General features: G+C 46.0%; 1 protein-coding gene across 1 annotated transcript in view; it reads right to left on the bottom strand.

Moving 5' to 3' along the window:
- The window catches only part of tspan9a (tetraspanin 9a), a gene marked incomplete at its 3' end in the record, with an annotated part of 65,237 nt that overhangs the window by 37,307 nt on the left and 1,619 nt on the right, over positions 1–26,311 (bottom strand). The gene's annotated exons all lie outside the window — the stretch shown is intronic.

Genomic DNA, 26,311 nt, shown 5'->3' with positions numbered 1-26,311 from the left:
CGAGTGAGTGCGGGACAGGAAATTCCACACATGCAGAACTCTTTAATGGAAGTCAAAATCGAGGGGGAAAGATATGCATGACTAACGAAGGCTTTAAAAAACAAAAAAAAAAAAAACTGTGGCTCGTGGCGAGCAGGTTTTCAGCGCGCTTAGCACGCTAAGAGGTTCACAGATTAGTCGAAAACAAACGGGCATAAATGCACCTTGAAAGCTTCTTCCCACTCCAACTCAATCAAACACACAATTGTCCAATCCTCTTTACAAGATATTAGATCGGCCAATCAGCTCTCAAGTTTGTCATTGACTGAACCTAACCAACCATAGCAGTATAAAAGCAACCTCCATCGACACTGAAGCGAGCCTGTTTCGAGTCATCATGGAAAACGAAGGTGGCCAAGAAAAAAAAATAATAATCAGGAGAGGTGGACAGCATGTTTAAAAGGCAGGAGTGTGTTGCTCATCTGCTTCTCCACGTTTTCTTTGCACATGGTTTTCCAGCCACAAACTCAAAAGGTGAAGAGCTGAACACAGATTAAAAGCAGTGCTGCTGCGGTGGGAGCTCGGTGGGAGGTAATGACCCAGCAGCATGTAGATGTGTGTGATTGGAATTAGTTTATACTGATGGAAACTTTCCATCATGGCAGCCTCAGCCATCAGGGTGCGAATGTGTAATTGTGATCTGCTGTGTTTAAGCGTGTGCTAATCCCATAAATAGATAACTGACTATAACAGAGTCGAATCAGTCAATACATTACCAATCTGAGAGTGTTTGAGGGCTGGCAGGGAAACAGATGAGGTGCAGCAGAGGTGGATCGCTCGAAATGTCAGGGATGATTAATTGACTTAAGATACATCTGTCAGCCGTGCTGCTCGCAGTTAGCTTAGTAAACAGACTTTCAGTGCTAATCCCTGTTAGCTGCGCACAAACAGGAGGGATTGAGGAAATAAGGACCTTCACGGCACCCGGCCAAAAGATTAAATCAGACTTGGGAGATAACGGATTGAAAGAATAGACGTCTTTACAGCTGAACAACTTTGATGGCCAGTGGATATGATCAAACGCTGATCTTAAATGATCTTTTTAATTAATGATGTGGGGTTAAGAGGAGAGAAAGGGGGCATGCTGCAGAGCTGAAGGGAGAATACAGCGTGAAACGATGAGGAGCAGACTTATCAGCATGGAGGCTTTGTGTTGAGCTCACACGCTCCCCGGATATTGCAAATCCTCAACTGTGTCTGCTGCACTGGAGGGCAAGTAAGGGCATTACTGTACATGACCAAGCAGTTTAAAAGCTCCCCTGAATGCCTTTGATAAGTCAGTCAACCAGCAGAGAAAAAGAAGCCCTCATGTTGTGCGGGTTTCACACATGGTGAATGGACTCTTTTCCAAATGCATATTTAGGAAATTAGTTTTCGTTAGGAGGAGGAGGAGGAGGAGGAGGAGGAGGAGGAGGAGGAGGCGGAGGAGAAGGAGGAGGAGGAGGAGGAGGAGGAGGAGGAGGAGGAGGAGGAAAGCTCACTGGACTCGTCTTCAACGAGTTTAAAAAGCAAGCAAAGCATTTTTGTAAACATGCCTAAAATTCAGTCTGACTTTCAGGCTGCCAATAGGTGGATTTATTTTAACTCCCAAACAGCTTGCTGCATTTAAAACCGTGATCGAAACTTAATCGTTATGTAAAAAAAAAAAAAAAGGAAGGAATATAAAATACCACTTTTGTAGTACTTCTCCAAAACTCAAATTGTCCGAGATAAAGTATAGTGTAGATCTTTTCCACCCAAACAGTTAACCTCCATCCCCGTCTCCACGGAAACATCCAAACTTTCTCTCATCATTTGGACTTTAAGAGGAACAACAACCACGTTTGGACCAAACATGCGAGCAAGCTTTCACAGAATCTCAAAATGCCAAACACACAGAAAAAGGCAAATTTCACAAAATGACAAACAAAGCGCAGACGTCTGCTGCTCCTTCTGTCGCTGGTGAGAAACGTGAACGCTGGTGCACCACAGGGGGAAACTACTGATTTGACCTCTCCGACAAATTAAGAAGAAATAATCCTTCATTAAGTTGAGTGCTTCCACCCCCCCCCCCCCTGTACTCTAGTTTTCCCCTGTTGCAGTGTCGGTCCTCCAAAGGCAATAACCACTTCATTTCACAGAGCTCTCCATCATGATCCTCCTTGAAAGGTTAAACTGCATCCCCCTTGTGTCACCTCACGGGAGAGCCGCCGCCGCCAACGCCAAGAGGGAGGAGGAGCCTTACAGCCATCTGATGCACCAACACGGCGCTCTTCATGAGACCAACTCCATGTAAGCTAGCATGAAGTCAGCGCGGCGGAGACGCTTTCAGGTGTGTGACTGTGAGTCGACACGAGAAGCAAAACTGAAAAGACGATAAAAAAGAGAGTGAGAGGGAGAGATCATCAGCACATGTTGACGGGGAAATTAAACTGTAAGAACATCTGGTGGTGATACGACAATCGTTCCTCTGTGTGTGTGTGTGTGTGTGTGTGTGTGTGAGGTTTCAAACCATGACAGAAGGGAACCGAACAAAAGAGGAAAGTGAATTCTGCTGTCCCAGAGGATCCTATTGGCTACCCTGAGGGAGGTTTGTTTAATTACTGAGACACAGAGCTATTCTTCGGACACCTGTAACATCAGCCAGCCGTCATAGTTTCATAAACCACACGTTGAAAAGAAACAGCAGTACCCACATCTGCAGCCTGCAACAATTCAAAGCACACACATCATCCCACGCTGCTCTTCATGTGGTTCTGTGAAATCGATTTAAGATTAATTGTGTTACTGTTACTTTCCCCCTATAAACAAACCTAATAAATGTAGCATGTAGGAATCAAACGCAGCACGAAGCAACAAATGTCTGAAGGAAATAAAAAGCAGATCCGTGCGCGGAATGCGTACGCCTTTCCCACACTGCTGGAAATTAAAATATTCTGTCCCGATGAGTCAGCGAGAGCGGGGATTTAACCCGCCGACACGCTCGCTCCAGCTTCACTGAAAGGAAGATTTCCTGAGGCACCGTCCCATGGAAGCGGGGGGGGGGGGGGGGGGGTAACACGACGGATCAGACTCAACTCAACCTCTGGAGCGGTCCAGCTCGTACACAAAGTGAGATATCACAGCATCTGGACAAAGTACATTTTTATTCCCGGTGCACTAAAACACGATGTCACATTCAGGAGCATTTAGAAGCAGGATGTGCAGATCTGTTGTTGCTGTGGCGACCTTGGCTCAGTCGGTAGAGTCAGCGTGCCGCTGCAGCCACGTGTCCTTGGACAAGACACTTAACCCCACGTCGCTCTCACAGCTTTGTCCGCCGCGTACCCATGTGTATGAATAGGATTAGCTAGCAGTGATGGACACTTCACACCTTAGCCTCTGCCATCAGTGTGTGAATGTGTAGGTGTGACCTTCGGTGTTAAAGTGCTTTAGAGCAGAAAGGAGCTATACAAGCTCAAGTCCTCTCACAGGACTCAAAATGCATGAATGACTTTTTTTTTATTTGTAAGTGAAATCTAACAGAACGATAGAAATATATATTTTTTATCACTACAGGCCTCATTTAAATGATGATGCATACTTAACACATCAGCATGCATGCCAGACGTGCTGCGGTCCGTTCAGATGGTGTTTTGTGTTTGTTGGTTCGGTGCAGACTGGGATCACAGCGGTAACCTCTCGAGTCTGTTTGTGCGACAGAGACAAGAGAGGAGGCGTCCTCTTTGAATGATTTCACTCCTCTTTAATTAAAGAGTCTGGGAGTCAAAGTCAAGAAAACTAATTTAAAATGGGAAAAAATCCTGATGAAACTCTCCGTGAGAGAGAAAAAAAAAAAGAAGCTATAAAACTGTAAAACCCCGCAGCACAAGGAGAAGGCTTCGGAATTGGATTTGTGTGGTTTGAGTTGCTGAGGGCAGAGGACAGAGATTACACGGAGAGAAGTACTTATCATGTGCAATTACTGCACAACCTGAGCACTGTTGTGGCCCCTCAGTGTGTGTGCAGATGATGGAGGATAATACAGCGGTGAAGGCAAACAGGGCAGGAAGTCACCGCTTGTGGACACAAATTCCTGCGCAGAGAAGATAATGTGGAGTGCACTATGAGGGGGGGGGGGGGGGTCTGAGGGGGGGTTTACCCGACAGGGGAGGACTACCTTAACCTGACATTGCCTCTCAATAAAAGGTCATTTTAGATTCAAAGGTTCCATCGGTAACTGCTAACAAACTCCTGCTGAGGGACAACGTTGAAGCGTCGGAGCTGCTGAGAAGTTAAAAGGTTTGGCAGCTCGCAGAACGCTCAGAAGAAGTGAGACGATAGGTTTACAAAAGGAGCCCGGATTGAGAAAGACAAAACAATAAAAGGTGATAATGGGGACTGTGTGATGTCTGCTCTGTGGTCTGGTGTCATTCATTGTCCGGGAACATCGATGTGACAGCTGATCTGAACTAAGAGACGGACTCATTACCCTTTGGAAACGGGCTAAATTGCTCTGGCCTTTGCTAAAGTGTCAAATTCTACTGCAAGTGTGGCTGATAACTATGCAACCGGAGCTGCACGGAGAGAGGCCTCTTAAAAGTCATCTGTGAAGTAAAATATGCACACGACCTTAGAGTATCCCACGGAGGAGCAGCTCGTTTCTGAAAGGCTAAGAGTCCTGCTCTGAAGTCAGAGAAGCAGCCGCTCTCTGCTGCAGGACGGCTTGGCCTTTACCGCGTGCTGGATACAGGGCGGTGGCGGCGGCAGCAGCGGCGGCGGCTGCAGCCTAGGGGAAGGTTCTCTCGATATGAGGCCGGATCTATTAGGGGAAACTGAAGCCCTCGTGATTGACGAGTTGCTCCACTCCATCCATCAGGCCTGGCACACATCGGTCTGACGCTGCCATATCCCTCCCATGTGGCCTGGACGGCTACAACCCTGAGCTATATTTGCTAGCTGACATTAATGCCTTGCTCCTCACCTCCTCCCCCCCCCCCCCTCTCTAACCCGCTCTCTTTTTTTCCCCCTTCCATGACGCTGCAAATCTATGGCTACTCTATCCTGTGCTCCTTCATTACAGCAGCTTCTACATTACAGCGTCTGATGAGCAGTTTAATGCGTAATGTCTGGAGCTCTGCACACTTTCACAGCCTGCAGATGGTGCACACATCGTGCACACACAGCACATTAGTCAAATAAGCAAGATCATATTTAATAAAGGCGAGGAGCTGAAGCAGGTGAATTAACCCCTCGTAGTCAGATCATTTGGAGGCACCGTACACATGCAGCATGTACCTCACATATTCAGATGTGTAACGACTTTTTAACAAGGCAATGTGTTTTTTTTTTTAATTAACTCTGCAACACAGAAATAAAGCTGTCATGCAGATTTACGTTGATCATGATGAGAAGACAAAAAGGAAGCGGAGTGCAGATGAATGGAAGAGGAGAGGGAGGCAGAGAGGAGAGACGCCCGTAATGTTGGGAGTTGTAGAAGATGTTTTATGGGAGTCGTTATTCGTCTGATGGGAGCTGTCGAGCCCGTTTACCGCTCGGCCCCGTCTTTGTCTACATCAGAGTGTACTTGGCTGTTGATCCGTGCTGTAATTTTAATTAAAACCCATAAGTGAGCGAGGCAGAGAGCAGCTCGGATGTAGAAAAAAAGCTTTTCCTTCACTTTCGGGGGCGGGGGCCTCGAGAAACAAAACAAAAACACATCTTTACTGTATGCAGACTCATGAATAATGAGGACAAACCGCTCAACATTCAGGTCGGGATTCAAAAAGGTGCAGTGTGCACAGCTCACCTTGAACCTTCAATTAAAAAGAGCTCGAGCACAAGAAGCTGTCACAATCTCAAAAATGCAAAGACGAGACGACACCACAGGAAAACACACGGAATATTTACCTCCATGCCGCTTGTCGTCTTCGACGGGCGCAGAGAGCTCATGAAGTGGACTGAGCAAACACAGACCCACTTGTTCTTAAGTGGTGTTTTATGGACGCACAAAAAGAAGTGGTGATCTGCAGCTAAGCCATGCTCATATTTCTTATATTTAGTGAAAGCTCCTGCTAAGTGCAACATGAGGGACGTTCGGGCCAAGCAACAGGAAGCGGGTCCACTCCGGGGACCATTGCATAATTCCTCTTGCATAATTTCCCCGTAAAAATCCTCCTGCATCGTCTTAATGTAGTGTAATTAATGAGAACAACTTTGCCCTGGCTAATTGAAAATCTGCAGAGTCAGTCTCCCAGTGGAAGAAAAGGGCGAGCTAGAGGGAGACAGATAGAGAGAGCGAGAGAGAGAGCTTTTAACGTATCTCTATCCTTGCATGAACTCAGCTGAAAAGCCCCTGAAGGACTGACGGAAAGCTCCTTCTGTATCCGTCGCCACCTGAACAATATATTCTCTTTGGTTTGTTTTTTTCTTCTAATCCAATTTGAGATGGCATCTCCTGCCTCAGGGTGGCTGTTTTTGGTCGTAGCTCCCACACGGACTGCTTACACAAAAAAAGGAGCATCAGTTGTGATTCAGTGAGGAGAGATGAGGTGGGATAAAGATAAATAGTGTTTGAGCTACAGACACCACGAGGGCTGACTGCCTGCAGGACAGCTCTTCAGATGACCCGCCGCCTTCGCCATCTTAATGCCTCAAATGGTCTCCACACGTTCCTCGTCTTTGTAACAGACAGTTGTGCCGCCGACGATGATGAAAAATGAATGACTGTCAATACTTGTTGAGAGACAGGTGAAGAAAAAAAAAGGAGGCCGTGAAAAATCCCTGTGAACACAACAAAGAGACTGCTGCCTCGCTCCGGCAGACAAACATTTACACTGCCTCGAAATCTGGCGAACGCTGTCGCCAGCGCGCTCTCAACCTAATGATGCATTTTTTATTTCAATCATTTCCGCTTCACGGGGCCTTTAAACTTCCCTCATTTGGCGCCTGTTCAAACTGAAGTGTTGTAGTTGAAATGTGAGGCGACGAGAATGCCGACGAATGCATAAAGAGATCAAATTATGGATTCATTTTCGCACGCGGGCCCCAACAAGCAATCTCACCCTGAAAATTTAGAATAATGAAGTTTGAGAAAAAATCCAATTCAGGGTGACTAGACGATTGAAACACACTGAGACTATCACACTGCCCATTAGTCACATGGCCCGACATGATATTGACTTATTTCGCCATTACAGGAGCGAAACACTCCATTTGGCATTGTTGTGCACACTTAATTTTCCTCTTGATTGAGCCTGCATATTAGTGCTTTGCGACCTCAGCCCTGCACACCGGGGACACAGGACTGCAAAGGAAACAGCACGAGGAGAAAAAAAAGATTGCATGCCGGAGCCAGCCGAGCCTCTGGAGTCAAGCACTCACTGCAGCATGCAGTTAATTAACAGCGTGTTTGAAATGGTTTGGGTTTGTATTTTGGTCTCTTAATGGGAAGGAAACTTTCTGGCGATGAATAAAACATGGAGTGTATCTTATGGTGGATATATGTGGGCAGGCAGGGTGCTGCAGGTGGCAGCTCGTGTTTCCTCTCTCTGCGTCTGTGCTGCTGATGCATGCACCTCAGGATTCAGAATCACTCTGCCTGTCTGTGTATGTGCCAAACTCTGAGCAGACAGTGTGACCACTAAATGAAGAATCACCTGCTGGTACCCAACAATCCCTCCAATCCTGGGCTCCGGCACATCCTGCTGTTAGGGAGCGCTGAGTGATAAGACCCTGGAGGCAATAACCGCTCTCTGCTCCATCTCCTGTCTCTGCTGCCATTAGACAAGCCGGACTTCAAAACAAGACAAAATCACATCTAAATTGGCATCTTTGGGCTGTTTTCTGGAGCCTCGCAATGTTCCCGAGCTCGTGGTTTCTATTTATCATGCCAGACTGAGAGGTGTTGTGCTTTTTAAACAGGGCAGCATGAAGGCTGGACTGAAGTTCGACGTCACACGGGCTACAGAGGAGAGGAGAGGAAGAAACTGTCACAACATGCTAACAACTGCTTCGGCGTATAGGTGTAGCATGTGGGTGTAAAGACTCCTCACCTGCTGTGGTTTGTCTTTTATTATAATGAGATCCCCTGTAATCAGCACCAAGTCAGCTCCTCCGGGACACAATGACAATTAAATGGTTGGACTCACCGCAGAGGAGGAAAAATGGAAATTACAGTTGTCGTATCAACAGGCAGCGGGCACCCCCGTCGTGCATTTCTTAGACCTGATTAAAATTCAAACACTCCCAGGTCTAGAGCTGCTAATGTGTACATCTGACCCAGCAGCGCTGCCGGCTCCCCTCTCATCCTCAGCCCATTACTGTCAAGTAGGTCTGTATCAAAAGGAGCATGCAGACACGCACTCCAAAGGACGGGATGAATATAAAAGAATCTGTGTCAACATGTCAAGACTCTATTCTTCTGTGTGGCGTCCTGATCACAGCTGCACGCTGGAGATAATTGGGTTGTAATTACCGGGAGATGAGAACACACCGTAGGAGGTCATATGGCGATGAAGCCGCCGTATCGCCGCTAGAAAAAAAGCGAAAGTTGTTCTGCATGATTACCTATCCAGGATAGACCGACTACACAGAAGAAAAAAACATGCAGTGTACTGAGACCCACACACACATCCTTCTGTTAGCGGGCTGTGAGAGGAACTCGCTTTGACACATCACTGCATTTGGTTTCCACATTCTGCCCACAGGGAGATGGCGCCTTGCCAAGCTGCTCGCTGCTGAAATATTAAAGCTGGAACCCATTGTATGTTGCTAATTTGAGAAAACGCTGAAAAAGAAACAGAAATGGATGTTGAGACTTATTTCCCATATTTTGTCTCCATTTTTTTTTTCTTTTCCCCTGAAGACAGAAAGGTCAACATTAATCATAAGTGAAGGTGAATAAACTGCAAAATGCTGCTTTAACACTAACAAACTCTAATGGTGAGTTTCCTCATGACTGCACACGCATTAACGTGCTCTCGTATGAATACAGTCATACTGTGTTGGCAGCACATCTGCTGGGCCTGTGTGGACGCTCCTTTTATTTCACTCATGTGACAAAGTGAAGCCCTGCAGGCGGTGAATCCAGCTGCTTCAACCTCCACATCCCAAATCCCAAACATGTCCCATGTTTTCCTGCCACACTGGTCCCATCCTGACATGAGCAGATCATTATAAATAACCTTCGACAGCTCCTGTAAAAAAAAAAAAAAAAAAGAGGCCAGGACCAAATGTGTGTGAGGGAAAAAAAAATCCACTTAGCAGAACTTTTCCTGCAGATCACACCTGCACAGATCAGCCACTCACTGCTCTGCTATCTGCCTGCCCAGGTATCAATAATTAATGATCCTATCTCAGCTCCTGCCTTCTTATATTCCACTGCAGGATGAGCCCCTCTGTACGGACTACAGGAAACCATTTGTGTTCTTAGACCGTGTGTCCATCGTCATATTTCATTATCTGTGTTTTCGCAGGGTGATGAGGCTGCAGAAAACAAACAACCGAGCACACTCAGGTTAGCTCCTATCTGCCAGGCGTGTTTATTCACAAGTTGTTGAGCGCATAGAGCGTGATTTATTTTCCGGACAATGATAAGGTAAAGCCTCTTAGCAGCCTCTGTTCTCAGCGGGAGATAAGCAGAGGCTGGATGTGCAGAGCATCCTCTTTGCAGTGCAGCAACGTCGGCTGCCGAGGAAAGTCAGTGATCTGTGAAGCTCCACTCTGGAGAAGAATGATCAATACGCTCCCATCTTAGTATTTTCTCTCTGATGCTCAAAGAAATCACTATCCGCTGAACCGACAGAGGAGGTGTGAAGCGGAGGAGGATCGCACTGGGCGGTGAAGGTGGTCAATTCAATTATCCCTCTGTCAGAGCACATTTTCTATTCCAGACTTCCCTCAAACTCCCGAGGAAAAGAAATGCCAAATACTTTGTAGAGTGCTTTAAAATACCCGAGTCTCGATTACACATCACCGTCTTTATTAAAAAAAACATTTCCACATGCATGTATTCATGCATTTAACAGTTCTGCATAAAATGGATATCTGAGTGAAAAAAAAAGTGTTTGGGCTGCTAAATGTTGACAATGTTAATTTCTCCAGAGGGTTCACAGGAGACTCGGCTGCAGACGTCACCCTGTGAATATATGCATCTGCTAATATCAGAGTGTGAGTCAGTGAGTGACACGGAGGGCTGTGCTGTGTGATAACAGCAAATGCTGTGCAGAGAGGAGGGTGAGCGATTTCCACTAAAGCCACAGGATGACGGTGCCAGACGGAGAGAAAGTTTAAGCACCTCACAAGAACCCGGGCCGGCTGTTTGAGCTCAGAAACGTCAGGAGAGAAGACACGAGCGAGTTTAAGGAGCTGGTGAAGACTGATATCTGAAATAAAACGCATCGTATAAACAGAATGCTAAGCGCACAAATGGAGTTAGGAGGTTTTTATTCCTTGCAAGAATGTGTTGTACAAATGTTTGAGTTTGGAGACGAGTATCAGTTTTGGTTTCTGGGACAGATCTGCATCAGCTTTATTATTAAGCTCCAGCTAGCAACCAGTTAGCATAGCATGCATTCAAGTTGCTAAAATGTTTGATACTGATGCAACAGTGTGGACGCAAGTATGGACATCTCTCCATTGATGCATGTCCACAGGTCTGTGTGTGTGTGTGTGTGTGTGTGTGTGTGTGTGTGTGTGTGTGTGTGTGTGAGAAGCAGAGTGTAAAACAAAAGTTTCCCCCACAGGATTAATAAAGCATGTAAAATTATAAAGGTGCAAAAACCAATCATTTATTTCATGAGACAGATGCACATAAGAGGAATGAGTCCATTACAAATTGCATTAAAAACTGCACAAAAATATATGCAGCAATGTTTTTGTGCAGTTAAGACAACATGAAGTCGTTTGTCTGTGATTTATAATCATTAAAATCAAAAGACATGGATGTCAATGACTCTTCATTTGGTTGCCATGATATCTTGTTGAGGCTAAAAAAGCTAGCTCTGCCTCGTCGGAGGAAAAGAGGCTCGTAGGTGATTTGGTTTCATTGGACAGCGCTATCAGCTAGCTGTCTGGTTTCAATCCTTATGCTAAGCTGGGCTAACCAGGTTTACCCGTTTCATTTTGAGCATGTAGATGAAGTTAATGGTATCAATCGTCTCACCTTGGGAATAATCCGACTATCAAGCACAAAATGTCAAACGATTGCAAAACACGAGCCATCAGTGAAATCTGGAGCCGTCAGAGTCGTGAAAACGCCACAAAGAGTCTGAATCCAGCCAATAAGAATCTGACCCCAGAGATGAGGGTACAACAGCAAACAGATGTTGAACCCTCTCGGTAATAAACCTTCTGTTCTCAGGGAAGAAAAAACAAAGGTGGGCGTGTCTGCTGAATAAAAGGTATACATTTAAATCAAAGAGAAACACACACTTTATAAACAACATCAATTCCACATTTGGCCTCTGCTGAAAGCGTGGACGGTGCGATCCATTACGTGAAATCACTCAGCTCAAATCTGACTAACAAATGGAGCCGCAGGAAGTCACACAGAGGTAAGGATAATATTAATTGTAACAAATATGTCGGTGATGTTTGTCCATTTACAAGCACATGCTAATCCAGTCCAGGTCCTCCGCGCTCCATCACGGCGTTGCACATCACAGAGGAGTAGAGGTATACAAATCAGAGGAATGAGCCGTTGTACATGTGAGCGCGAAGCTGGCCGCTGTAAACAATATGTCCTCATTTCTACTGTAAACACGTGTCTTCCTCCACAGCCTGCCCTCTCCCTACAGACACATCTCATCACCTCATCGTGCACGGCTCTCTGCTGCAGCCCCTCGCAGCTCTGGATGCAGCCGAGTGAACCGGGGCGTCATGCGCCTGGCATGGTTAAACAACATCTGACGTGTTGGCGCGGTCCTCAATCAAAAGCAGAACGATGACAGAAAGCCTCGGGATTCATTGTTTCTAATTAAACACTGTTTGTTCCTGCACGTACGAACGCAGGTTTTGATTAAATGTGCCTCGGAATCATGAGAAAAACTCGGAATGGTTACGGACACAGCTGGAAGTTATCAATTATATTCAGGGTTCATTAAAACGGAGATGATTTTCCCCCAGAAACTGGTTATTTATGTTCTCTTTAAATCATCACATCTTGAAGGTCCTCGAACGCCTGAGCAGCAGTCATAATGATTTTAGAAGACGCAATGCACGGACTGATTAAAGGTGGAATATGTTTGAGTTTTTTTACACTCAAATGTGTCCAACAATTAAAAATCAAATAAACCGATTTTAATTTGCTGAGTAATCACATCGCCTCAAATATTTCCATCAGTTGTGAAAATATAGAGACAGCCTTCATTTAAAAGTTGTTACGGGACGTGTCTATGATAGGGGGACCTCCATCAACAAACACAACGAGCTTATGGTTGCCGTGGTAACACAGAGTGTAACGTCAAAGAGCGTTGCCGTGGTAAGGAAGCGTGAGCTGCCGTTTGTGCCGCTGTGATGAAAAAGGTCATGTGACTTTATTTCTCGGATGCATCAGCGCGTCTGGAAACGTGATAGGCCGGTTTCACCTCGGTCGCCTTGACGACGCTCAACTCAGAGGTCGTTTTTCATCGGGGGGTGAGGCGAGCGGAGAGAATCACTTCCATGATTCCGGCCAGCCTCGACGCTGTCGTTCCCCCCTGGTGGCCGAATTCACACACTGTGTATTTAAATCTAATAATAAAACACCCAAATAAACCCCTTTTAAATAAACGTGACTTCTCTTTGCAGTTCTATAATTAAAATAATTAACTTATAGTTTTTCATCGAAGCTGTTATGGTCACGTCGTCGCAGCCTTTTCTCTCCTCGCTCCACAGGAACAACACCTGTGTGGTCACCCTGAGAGCCTTTAACGTCATATCACAGATTCAATTTGGACATGCTGGTCGTGCTGGATAAAATAACAATGAACCAGCGAATGCATGTTTCCATCAACTGTCTCACCCCGGCTTCGTGTAACAATGCATACTTTTCCAACGTGATGAATTATGCAACTCTTCTTCGCTGATCTTTGGGATGATTAACAAGGAACATATAAAAAATAAGATACCGACACAGACTGCATGAATAAAATTTGCATTTAGATGGATGCTATTTATTTGCTCAAATATCTCTCTTAAATATATGAAACTTTAATATTGCGTTGCCACGACTCTAAATTGCCCGTCTCTGGATGTGAGTGTGATGTCATCCCTGTGATTGACAGGTGAGAGTGCACCCCGCCCCTCTCCAGTCTGACCTCTGACCTCGTCCAGGACAAGCACTATAGCTAATGGATGGATGGTCTGCAACATAAGGACAGCCTTTAGAGAGGATAAAAGAGGCTCTCACATTTAGCCTCCAAGCTCAGAAACACTCGAGCATGCATTTGTGTATCGACTGTACAGTGTACAAGTGTTCTCGCTGGGGTCCACATCTGTCTCATTGTTCAAGAACAAGTTTCTGGGTGTTGAATTTTTCACACCTATTATCACCGAGAGAATATTGTAAGAAAGGAACGATGCAACAAAGCAATATAGGCACACAAAGGAAGAGCTGTGTTTACCAGGAAGTGTTGATACACTCGCTGCAGAGATAACAAAAGGACCAGCCAGAGCGAGCCAATAAATATTTTCCTTTCTTAATCCCTGGTCCTGGAGCAGCAGGCCGACTGAACGGGAAAGTTTTCAGTCCAAGAACAAAACCGAAGAAGTTCTCTGATTGTTCTTCTGATTAATCAAAGTGGACAGGAAACAAAAAGATGCCATGTGCAGCTGCAGGCAGCACTTAATTGAGGAAACAAATCTCTCCGCAAAACCCATTCTCTCTGCTCCGCACATAATGAAATTCTCCACCTAAAATTGTTTATTTGACTGCCTTGACCTCTCTCACTCTTCATTTCCAGAGTAATGGAACAGCCTGCGGAGGGAAGATTGTGCGGAGATGTGGATAATATCACAAGATTTGCCATTACAGCCGAGTCTGATCCTGCGACAGCCACTGGAGCTGATAACCTGGGAGGACACGTGCAGGGAGGAAATATCCGTTTTCTCTCCACGCTAGTAAATCTAAAAAAACCAAAACCTGCACTCCACACAGAATTAAAAAAACATTTCACTTTTGAGGTGGACAACAAAGTGATCTTGCGAGCTTTACCCTCCACAGCAAAGCTGTTTACAATGAACTGGATGTGTGGATAGGCTGTGACTCTCAGAAGGAGATGCATATTTATAGCTGGACTTTATCGCTTCTTAAACTCCGCTTTGTAGCACTCACGACACTCAGCCAGCGTGAAAGAAAGGAAATAATAAAAGTCCTTTGAAAGTGGATGAAAAAGCCTGAAATCTCAGGAGGAGTGTGAGGAGATTGAGGCAGACTGCTTTCCTTCATAAATCAAAGCCCATCCAGCAGACACTGACGCAACAGGTGCTTTGCTCCTCCCTCCTTAGTCCTCCTGTTCTTCTGCTTTAGCATGCAAATAACTCGCCTCAGAAAGGGCTTGTTTGCATCTCTAGATTACACACGAGTGCTGCGCAGGGACGTCTCTCAAGTAGGCCACCTCAGATGTCTCCACATACTGCCAGTGTTTCAGAGCGCTCTCCACACTGAGAGGCAGCAGCGATAAACCTTCTGACCCGTCGTGTGCAACCTCCCCCCCCCCCTGCGACCGCCGCAGTGACAGGGGACGTCTTCGAGAGGGGGACGATCTGCCTGTCCAGCTGTCTGTTTGTGGGAACAACATCAGAGGTGTCGCCTCGGTTAATTGGCTGCATGACTCACCGCTGTCCTTGACGTGTTCCTCGCACGTCTGCCTGCTTTTGTCCTCTAATCGTCGTACATCCTGCGAGTTTGGGCAGGAGGACGGTGAAGTGACAGCTCTGCTTTTAGGCGGCACGCGCAGCACACAGGTGAGGCTTCTATAGGGCCGCTCGCTCTGTCACCGTGTCACTGCAGGACGGCTGCCAGCAGATTGCTGCCCTATCTCGTTTAGACAGGAACAAATGAGGCAGAAGATAGAGCTAAAGCTGATCCATGCCACCTCCACTTATCTCTGTGTCCAGAGGCCGTTTCAAAATGAGCTCTGCTGATTAATCCAGCGGCTTCTGGGGCAATATTTGTGCCTCGTGTGTACACGTTAGACTGCTTTAACAAAATCTACGTCTTGAAAGGCGACTTCAGACTCTTTCATTTCTTTTAGTTCCCATCATCTAACATGAGGTGAGGGTATTATTCGTACAGCTGCTGGTGAAGCCCATTTGTTCCTCTTCAGCTGCTTTATTTACCCCCGGTGTGCACTCCACAGCCCGGATACGTGATTGGATATCTGCAGACTAATGACTGAGTGTTTATGACATGGAAAAAGCTGAGTGTGGTTTGTGATGCTAAAACGCAGGTTTCCTTTAGTTTAGCAAAAAGAGTGCTGCAAACAGAGAGAGCTAATCAGCACGACAAGGGGACCAATCAGATGAGGGGATTGCATATCTTCCCCTGCCTCGTCTGTTGGTTTTATAAACAATGTGACGGACTGTTTTTCTAAACTAAGTGACACTAATTCACTTGCAGAGCCCCCGTGGTGCCAGCTTGTTTCTTGGAGAATTCCTCGAAGGAAAAAAAACAAACAAAACATAATATCTTATTCTGATTGGTAGACGACAGTTTGTAAACAAAAAAATTAAGAAAACAGGAGGAAAATAAATATGGATGCACTTCCTCCAAAAAAGAGGCAACCTTGGTGGAAAAGTCACAACAAGCCGCCTCACACGGCGGCTTCTTGATTTACCAAAAGAGCCCAGCTGAACGCACGCTGTTTAAAGCTCACCATGTTAGTCACCATGTTAGTCCAGGCTGCTCCGCACTTTTCCAATTCAAAGCAGACTTCTTTGTCCGTAGGTTTTCTAAACTGCCACAACTTTGTTTTTTGTCCCGTGACTGTAGAGGTCACGAGACGCTGAACGCTGAACTGAAGAAACTGCTCCACCCTCTCGAAGGAGCTTCTGTTTGCCTCTGAGCACAGACGACATCAACGAGCGATCAGCAGACCAGCTGTGTTATCACAACGGATGTAATCGATGATTATGTGCACAGTGGTTGGTGAGATGTTTGTGCCAGGAACAACTTTAGCTGTTTGTCTCTGCATAAACTCAGTGTTTGAAAGAGCCACTGCAGCATTTAAATGCACATGAATAAATTCCGGGGGAATGAATAAACATGGGGGAACACTCTCCTAACCTTGGCTGCCTTCGAAAGTGTAAGTCAAGTCAAGTGCATGCATTATGCAAAGACAAAAAGCAAACTGGAGGCAGCTCTGATGCAACGCTGGCCGAAGCGCTGTGGATCTCAACAGACGCAGACTCTGATTCAATGAAGATCCGAACCCCTGCAGCGGCCCTCTCCGTCTCGCTGGAAGCAGCGCTGATGCCGAGTGAAACCGTTTCAAAGCACACTGATGTTTCCTTTGTTGTTCTAACAGGAGCACATCCTCTGCAAATAAATGCGTCTTTGTGGGAAGTTATTCTCGTCTCGCCGATGAAAACAGAAAGTGCTGATCAGAGAGGGAATTCTACGGGTGATAAAGCTGACCGCCCACCAACAGTTTATATGAGAAACATCCAGCGATCAGCAGCTCTAATAAAATCACTCTGAAGTAGGCCAGCGTGAAATGTGATTTCTCCCTCTAATCACAGCTTCTCTTCTAAAAAGAATAAAACAATTAAGCAGGTCAGGTGACTCGTCTTGTAGCTGTTACGTTTTGCACTTTTCAGGTGGGACACATGGACAGGATAGAAAAGGACATCTTGGAGAGGGAGAGGACGCCATGCAGGGAAGGAGCCGCACGTTGGACTTTGAATCCAAGCCACCCGCTTGGAGGACTGGAGCCTCTCGACATGGGCTCCATCTGCTCCCCTGCTTACACCCTGTGAGGCCTCGCCTGCAATGTGTAACGCAGCGGCAGAGTCGTGGGGCGAAGGTAGTAACAGAGGCTTGATGGGGAGAAGGCGGCACCAGCATGAGCGGCGTGCCCTCCGGCGCTTCTGAAACGCCAAATGCAAAGTGACAGCACACATCGGGATACGCTGTTACAGATGCTACGTGCGAGTACGTGTACGGACGGAGGAGCTACGCTTCGGCGCTGCTGCAGAATCGCAATCTGTGAAGGCTTCCAGAAAACAGCCAATGAAGCATCCTGTTTCGATGTCTTCGTGTAGTTTCTGCCCATCATTGGCGTCCGCAGGGCCGATTGGAAAGACGATTTAGGATCTGAAAAAATGAAAGGACTGCAGCTGCATGGCTTCATCTCTCCAATCGAATATGAGGCACTTAGAGGCGCGTGGAGTGGAAACATGCTGCAGGACAGTTCCCCCCCCCCCCCCCCCCCCCCCCCCCCCAACATCTCTTTTGCAATGTAAGCACATCAACGGAAACTGAACTGGAGAGGAGGCGCCTTTTGAAGATGTTACAGCCCTTTCTAACTACAGCAAACAGAGAGGTGCGTTAATCGTATTGACAGGACCCTTCAGCCTTCACGTGTAAAGGGAGGAGGGCTGCAAATGTTCTGCCACCATTATTCTGATGTATTCAAAACCCAATTTGTCCCCCTTCCAAAGTGAAAACTCTGAAATCAGCGCTGCGCTCAGATCAAAAAGCACGCGGCCGTTTGCATGTAAGAAAAACCACATGCATGTGTACACACTGCAGAGTGATGGGAGTATTAGCTCCAGCTGCGTCGACATGAATTTTCCACACACATACAGACAGAGTTCGATACATTATGAATGAATCAATGAATAAATGAAGGAGGCAGTACGTTCCATTATGATATGGTTAATATGCTTAATTACTCTCTTAAAGCTCGGCACGGCGTTACAGAATTTTAAAAGCCCGACGTGGTTTCTGGATGAATAATGCAGAAAATGAAGCTAAACTGTGCTGTATGTTCTCAGCACTGATAATCAGACGGGGGAGTTGAGCGTGGTGAAACTGGAAAACAGCAACTTACTTGTTTAGTGAGTGTTTAAAGTGCGTGTCTCCAGGCACACCTGTGTTCATCTCTTTTTCTGAGGGATGAATATCCCCGCCGCCGGGGATTACACTGATGCCAATTACTCCAAAACAGATATTTATGTTGTAAAAGAGTGAGTAAATGCAGAATGAAATTCTTGTTTGTGCTGACATTTATGCTGAAATTAATTCTGTGTCAGCGCCATAAAGTTGGATTTTATGCTCCTCGTTTCCCACGTAGAGCTCGGCGCTGGAGTCGGGCCTGGCTTGGATGATGTAACTCCTTGAGAAGGAGGCTCTCTGTGGATCATCATGCATGTCTTGTGCTGTAGGTGGATACGCAGGAGAGGAGAGGAGCTGAGCAAAGCCAAATGTTTTTCTATCAGCCCGGTGAGTAAGCGCCGGTGATAGATGGACACGATAGATCCACATTTTCAGCCTCTTCATTTGGGCGGAGAGAAACAGTGTCCTCACTGCGTTCTGTTTCAGATCACACCTGTCTGATGGGACGACGCTTCCAGTCACGCAGACGTGTTTACTCGGCTGATACCAGCAGAAGTCTAGACTTTGTGTTTGGCTTATCTGCTCATGAGCACATATTTCATATTATGATATAGTTTACTCTTTAATCGTCCCTCTGAGGAAATCTCTGTGTGGACTTCAGCCAACACAGTGCACGCACACACACACACACACACACACACACGTCAGGCATCACAGCAGCATGATGTTTTGCACTTGTTAAGTTGCTTGCACAGATAGTAGTGTAATGCTGCACAGATGTGGCATATGGCTCTGTCCACATATCACTATGTAGTGCTCGTCCATCAGCAGGCAGGACTTTGCTGGCTCTGGATCAAACGACTGAGCTTCTAGCTTCAGCTGTGTCGATGTTTGGTTGCGTCCAAATCTTGAAGAATGAAGCCGAAGTTTAAAATCCTGCAGTTTGTCGAGAGGAAGCAGCAGAAACCTCAAACTCACCACAGAAACAAAGATGCTTCCAGCATTAGTTAAAGTCATCACTGACACACTGAAAAGGATCCGTCTTATCCTTTAGTTAGGCATCTGACGTGATTGACAGGTGTGCATGATGTAGCGGTTCGTTATCACCATGGCAACCGTATTTTCCAGAGGAATTCTCGCCTTGGTGTAAGGCCCGAAATATAACAACGTTAGTACCAAACGGACACGTACGCGTTCTGATTGTCACTCGCGTTGTCTTTGCTTATACTCGCAAAGTCCAAACGTAGCATACGTGTCTTACCGGAGGCCTCCTGTAGGGGGCAGGCAGCCAAATAGAGCTCGGTTTGTCTACCGTTTGTGTGGTCCGGAAACGGATATCATAAAGATGGTTATAATCACGAACCATATCCATCAAACGCTCCTCAAACATCGTGTCCTGTTCCGTCATTTTTTTTAAAAACGCCTCCTATATGCTCGTCAACCGCCAAACGTCCGGGGAAACCATAGAAACCAGCGACTGTTTATATTACGCCCACGAGCGCCTCTAGCGGGACTGACGATACTGCAACTTGCGGACGCGTAGTTGTACCTCGCGCATTTTGGTGCGACCACCAACGCCAGGTACGCAAGTGCGTATCCTGCGTTGTCGGCTGCGTATCTAACGTTGAGCATATTTCGGGCCTTAGATTTAAGTTGAAATGATCTCAACTGGTGCGACGCCTTTAAAGAAATCCTAAATCTGGAGTTGAAGTCAAACGAGGCGACGTTTCCCTGAAGCGCAGCGGGTTCATCATCACACCTGTTGAAGAGCTGGAGGGTGAAGGATGGCTGCAGCAGTGCCTCAAATAGAGCTCATCACATCTGATCACGTCCATGCCTGTGGTGAGAGGTGGGTCCAACCTCTTCTTTCTTCATTAACCACTCTCTGTTCAGAGGCACTTTAATCTTTAATCTGCTGAAAACACTTTAATTAGTGCTGTGCAGATAGGAGGCTACTCATCAAACATGGAGGTGTCCCTTGTTTAAGCAAAGTCACAAAACACAGCAGGTTGTTGCTTTCCCAGTTTAATCACACTGTCAACGACAGAAACTGAATTTGGTATTTTTCCTCAAAGACTGAGACGATTTTCCGGTCGGTTCCCTGGAGTGAATGTTTCGGATGCCAGGGAGAGAAAGGGACTACGATTTGAGAGTGACTCACCTCTCGGGGAGCTGTCATCCAACATCAGTGTGTTTTTCTTGCTTCGTCTGGGGGACGAGGTCCCGCCCCTCCCTCCCTTCCCGCCTTTCTGCTTGGCTTCTTCCCACCCAGGAGAAGCACAGCGTTTCAGCTCTGCCAGTCTGTCCTCTCAGAAGGAGATCTGGCCATCCCCATCTGTCCCTGTTCACTCGTAAAGTGTGTTCACGAAAAAGTCCCCACAACCAGTGTGAGCGCGCTCAAACCGCGCTCATGATGAAGAGCTGAAATGACAACGTGCAAACCACAGAGTAGTAGAAATGTGTATGAAATGGAGGGGGCGTTAATGGGCTGACCTCAGATACACTGCTGCGTCCCTTTCTGAAATTATCCCCGGACATAACATGTCGAGGAGGATTTGTCTCTGCACAAAGCTCTGATGAGTGAATACACGGGCAGAAGGTGTGTGTGTGTTAATAATTACACCGGCTCACTACGGATAAATGAGATCATTCACTGATGGCGGCGATGGCCCTATAATCGACTCCTCAGATCAGACTCCCGTCCCTAACCCCCCCGTCTGCCCACACCGGGCTCCACTCTGACTCACTCCTCTGTATTCTGCTGCCATCCCGAGTCAGCCATTACTGAAGCCTGGGTGGCTTAATAAGAGAAATGGAGACGTCTGTGCAGAAAAAATGACTACTGACAGGGAGCGCTAATGACACATGGCGAGTCTCTGCTTCGATTTCCCGCGTTATCTGATCTTTAATTAAGGATTTAAAGCAGGAGCACACGCACTTCATTGTGTACATATTTAATAAAGCCCTAGCTTGTCGTAGCAGCGCTAATAAAAGTCAATGAATTTAGATTAGATTACAATCGTAGCATACATACCAGCAGCCAGGGGCGTGTCCACATAACCCCCCCAGGGTGTCAAAATCCTAAACTATGATTGGCTATTAACCTTGTCAGAGGCAGAACTTGTAAAATCAATAATTCAGGATTTTACCACGGGTCACCTGCAGCTTCCTTTATACGTCGATAAAAACCTGCAGGTGCACAGGTGAGAGGAGTGATGCTGTCTGACGCTGCATCAAATAACCACACGTGTGTTTCTGAGGTCGATGTTGTGCATTTGTTTTCTCCCCATGAAATGAAATATACATAATCCCAGTTTAATCCAGCCTTCCTGTGTTAAATGCTCATTTATCTGCCAGATATATATATTTCTGGCCTTCTGTTTGTGTGCACATAAAACAGAACGCCATGCCTGCATCAATCATCCTGTTATAAAAAGGTCTGGGCACGTGTCCATATACACATTCAAACATAAAGATTTGATTTATTACGTTATAAAAAGTGGCTGTAAGGTCAATCTGTGAGTTTTCCATCTGCATCATCAGAAAGTTTTATAGTTTGTGAAAAAAAAAAACCTGGATAATTCATCCTTTCAGGTTAAACAATACTGACATCCTCACTGTGCAGATTCTGCATTACTCTCATAAAAGTAAAAAAAAGTGAGATCAGAGACATCCCTCTGTGCCCCAGTTAGGAAACCAAAGTGATGGAACAAGATTCTTTTTACACATTTCCTTTGCATGCTGCGGGCAACCAGACTACTTTCGATTTGCACATTTTCAGGAGACATAAACCCCAGATATCTTCTGAAACAGAAGAGATACCGAGAGCCTTCTTCTCTTTCATGTCTGCCAATGAGAGCAGCAATCACAAATTGGTGTAAAATAAACAAGCAGACCCATTTACGTAAGTCATGTGATAAGAGTCGGGCAAAGTCAAAAGGACAGTTTGAAAGCGGCAGTGATAAGAAAGAGACTCCGCACACAAGAAGAAAAAAGGTAATAATCCCAGTCAGGTTTACACCATCTGTCAGCCAGTCAGATAGCTAGTGAGTGAAGCAGAGAAGGATCTTGACTGGTAACTGCATTTTCCTCTTCAGGGGAAATATCCGAGCTGGTTGCGAGCGCACCTCCTGCGCATCAAATAAGAGTGAAGCTCAAATTGAATCAGACATAACGAGAGCATCCTGCTCTGATGAAGATCTGGGTTTGGAGAGAGAGAGAGAGAGAGAGAGAGAGAGAGAGAGAGAGAGAGAGAGAGAGAGAGAGAGAGAGAGAGAGAGAGAGAGAGAGTGAGAGAGAGAGAGAGAAAGCAAGTTGCATTTGAAAACACAACAAACGCTCTGATACAGAGGCTGCTGCTGTGCATCATACAGAGAGCTTCTTCTATTAAGAAACAGCAATAAAAAAAAACATGTCAGGCGTTAAAATCCTCCATTCATCGCGTGTACTGATCTTAGAAGCCACAATATGTGGCGTTTTACGGCTGAGTTATAACGCAGCAGTAATCCGCTGCGGTTCAGCTAAATAAATCAATAACTGCTGGAGTGATCGGGGCATAAATCTGTCACTCATTTGTCACGGCTAACGACGTGGACGGGTGTGTCTCTCCATGCGTGTTGCAGCCCTGCTGGAGACGTGTCCTGGCGCTCATTACCATTCAAGCAGTGGATGCCTGAGCCTCTGACCCAAATTCAAGATGGCACATGTAAAATTCACAGATTCCAGGTCAGGCTGTGTGTCTGTGCTGTGCGGTGCGTTGTTGTGGGTCTGTAAATGTTGAGGAAAAAAAAAAAAAGAGAGGAAGGACATAAATGTTTGGAAACAAGCCATCATGGATGCTACGTGGGTTGTTTGTGTGGGTCTATGCTGGGAAAAAAGAACAAGACCGAATCGAATCAATGGAGGCAGTGACCTTGGGGAAAAAGGCCTTACGGTAGAGTCAGTCATTGATGCATCCTCAGCCTGCAGCTGATAACCTCTGGAGGACTTAGGGAGCCGGACCCACCATGCTAAAGCTTCTCTCCTGATGGACTTAATTAAAGGAAGATTTGCCCAAAAAACAACTATTTAAAACACATAATGTGCACAGCTCATGACTCTACATGCATGTTAATCAAACATGAGCAAAATATTTCATATCTCCTCCGCTCTCAGAAGACTCACCAAAATGAGATTCTGTTAGCCGGAGGTGGAGAGCGACTAGGAAGCATCGATTTCACTGTAATTTGCCTTCAGGTGTCAGAAGAAATGCTGAGTGGTTGAACTGGCAGGCTGTTCTAAATTTCTACATGAATTCAGTGCTGAGGTGCAGATTAGCATTGATTGGTGTTCGTGGGAAGAAGTGAGAGGGCAGGACAGATGCTAGTTTATAGTGGCTGCTGCAGCACTGATACACAAACTGAAACCAACAGACCTCTTCTACATCTCCAAAACATTTACGTCTCTTTGTCACAATCAAAGGCTGCAAAAGTACTTCAAACGCTGGAAGCTTATCCAATCACAGGGCGCCGCGAGTCTGTTTCATCGGCTGGCAGCTACACTGAATCCCGACAAGTCCACAGGCGCCGCAAAGTGTCATTATATATGTGAAATGTTCAAAGGCAGCTGAAAAGCGACAGTAATTGCACTCATTTTCCATCATGGATTTAGCCAGAGTATTGTATTGTATTGTATTGTATTTTTTTTCAACAACAGTTTGCACGTTAACACCAATCAATTCACGCCAAATTGAATTCCATTGTGAAATGTGAAATCACGCAGCTGTGAGGCTGCACAGAACAGCCTCAACATGAGAGCCTTGATTGGGCTGTGGTGCAACACAAATATGTATTAAAGAAAAAAACATGCAAAAGGACTTTTTTTTTTTTTTTTTTTTTTGGATCAATAAAGCAGATGCAGGACCCGTACGGATGGTTCCAGCTTCTTAGTTGAGATTATTGACCACACAGCACCAACGCTGCCTCCTCTTCTGCCCAAGGTACACAAGTTGGCACATAGTCATTAAAAAGGATCCTGCTTATGTATGCACAACTAATGACACAATCTCTTTCCATCGCTCTCCTCGGAACTATTCCTGCCTATATTTAGAAATCGTGTTTCCACGCCCGCAGCTAAGACAAGAGAATATATCTGCAGAAGAAGACAAAGTGTAGTTTCCTCGTGATATATCGTGCACAGATACCACCTCAACGAGCAATAAAAGCTCTGAATTTAAAGAGACAGACACTTCAAATATGATTGAGGGAGGAGGATAAAAAGGATGTTTGGCATGCACCAAGGGTTTCTAGGAACTGTATTTCCTGGAGTTACTGTCAGCTGATTGGTCAGCTGTCACAACAAGTCAGTACAGGTGAGCTGACCCAGCCTGTTGCTTTATGCTAATCAAACCTAGCATGACGTTTCTTCATCTCCTGTGTCCGAGAGGACGATCGTCTATGACTCGAAACAACTCTTTCCTCCGAGGCATGCATGTGCAGACTGTCAGGATTATTATTAGTACTTCACCTGCATAGTTAGAAACCCGAAGGCAGGATGAAACAAAATTAACTTAACATTTTAGCACTAATTCAATTTCCTGCAGACGAGAGGCACAAGTTTTAGATGTTACACAAAAAATGCACATTCAAAATATTGATGATAGTAAGAAGGTAGAGTCGCTCAGCTCAACAACACAAACGGTCTCGTTAGAACAGTGGAAATACTCAAACCACTGTACGACATGAGTCTGTAGTTCCCCACTTTGTTCGGCTCGTGAACCCACATCCAGAACGCAGACTGCCAGGAGTGTGTCCAGACTGATTTACCACCTGGGGCACTGATTCATGCTGGGACGCTTGTGTGCGCATGCAAGCCAATGAATTACACATGTTTTACCCTTTTCTATCCCCACAGATGAGACGTACTTTTAAGTAACACAGTTTGGCAAAAGATGCATTTCTTAGCTCCCTTCTTTAATTCAAAAACGAAGATGTGCAAAGTCAAAATTTGGAGTACTTTGGAGGAATTGCACATGCACATGTTTGTTGGCTGTCAGACAGAGACTCTGCATGTTTGTCGTGTTGGCACGGGCCATGGCTGACAAAGCCTTCCGGTGTTCTGCAGAAAACATTGTGTTTGCACTTTAAGTAATCCAACGAGACATGTTAATGTATGACCGCCTGCCAGCGTGCTTAAGATGGACTGAAGTTGTAAAGAATGTAATTTATAGCACAGAAGGTGAACTTTTACGTGTGTCAGTGATGACGGGATTAGAATGACCATGTAGCACATATATGGGGCGTCTCAGTCTGCGCTAATGGACAAAACCTGGCCGAGCTGTTTTACGAGACCACAGGACTCTTTAGCACTTGTGACATGTGGAGAAGTTAGTGTTAAACGTATGGGAGGGGGGGACATGTCGGCCCTGCGTAATTACAGTTACGAACGGACTGAAAACGTTGCACCTCTTAACTCCTCTTGAGTGTTATAATCATGCCCTTTTAAAAAACATGGCAACAACTCATCAAAAATTCAACGACACACAGAGAGAGAGAGAGAGAGAGAGAGGAGAGACGTGATGGGAGACGAGGCTCTGTTGCAAAAGCACCACCCACCTACTGCGCCTGAGCACAAAACAAAAAAGAAAGAAAGAAAGAAAGGCACCTCCACTTCTCCTTGCTCTATTACCTCGACCCCCTAGAGTGAGACACAGCAGCTCTGTATCCTGGTTGATCTGCAACATGAGCTAATGAGCTCAGAGGAGCTACACAACACGGCCGGGAAATCGAAGCAGCCGGAGAGAAACGTGTAAATTAGGGAGATCTCCCCAGACGCTGTGCCGGACAAAGGATATGGAGATATTTACCACAGAGGGTTAGCCGATTGGAATCAACACCCAGCGCTCTTTAGGGGACGCTAATTACAAGACTTCAAATGGAAAAAACAAAGCATTTAAATGTATTCAAAATGTAAAGAGCAGCAGTTCGCCTCCTCACCGGTTGTGTTGACCAGTGATTGAGTCCGCTGATGGCTGAACATGTCAAAGCTGGAGGCAGAAAATGCATCTGGACAAACCGTCTGTGCTTGATGCTGCATCGTGCCATTTCAATCACAAAGCCAATTTAAGATCCGGCCTTTCACAGTGGACTGATAGAATTAAACATGTGTGACAGTGCAGAGCATGCAGCTTGTTTCATCATCTCGTAGAGCAGAGCAGAGCGCGCTCAGCCCTCATCTGTTTCCCCGTGCCCCAATCCTTGTCTCACCTGGCAGTGACTGATGGAGTTCAGCTGTGCC

This window comes from Symphodus melops (genome assembly GCF_947650265.1).
Source record: "Symphodus melops genome assembly, chromosome: 6".
NCBI classification, from domain to species: Eukaryota; Metazoa; Chordata; class Actinopteri; order Labriformes; family Labridae; genus Symphodus; species Symphodus melops.
The sequence above is the reverse complement of the archived record's forward strand: the minus strand, read 5'-3'. Positions and strand labels throughout refer to the sequence as shown.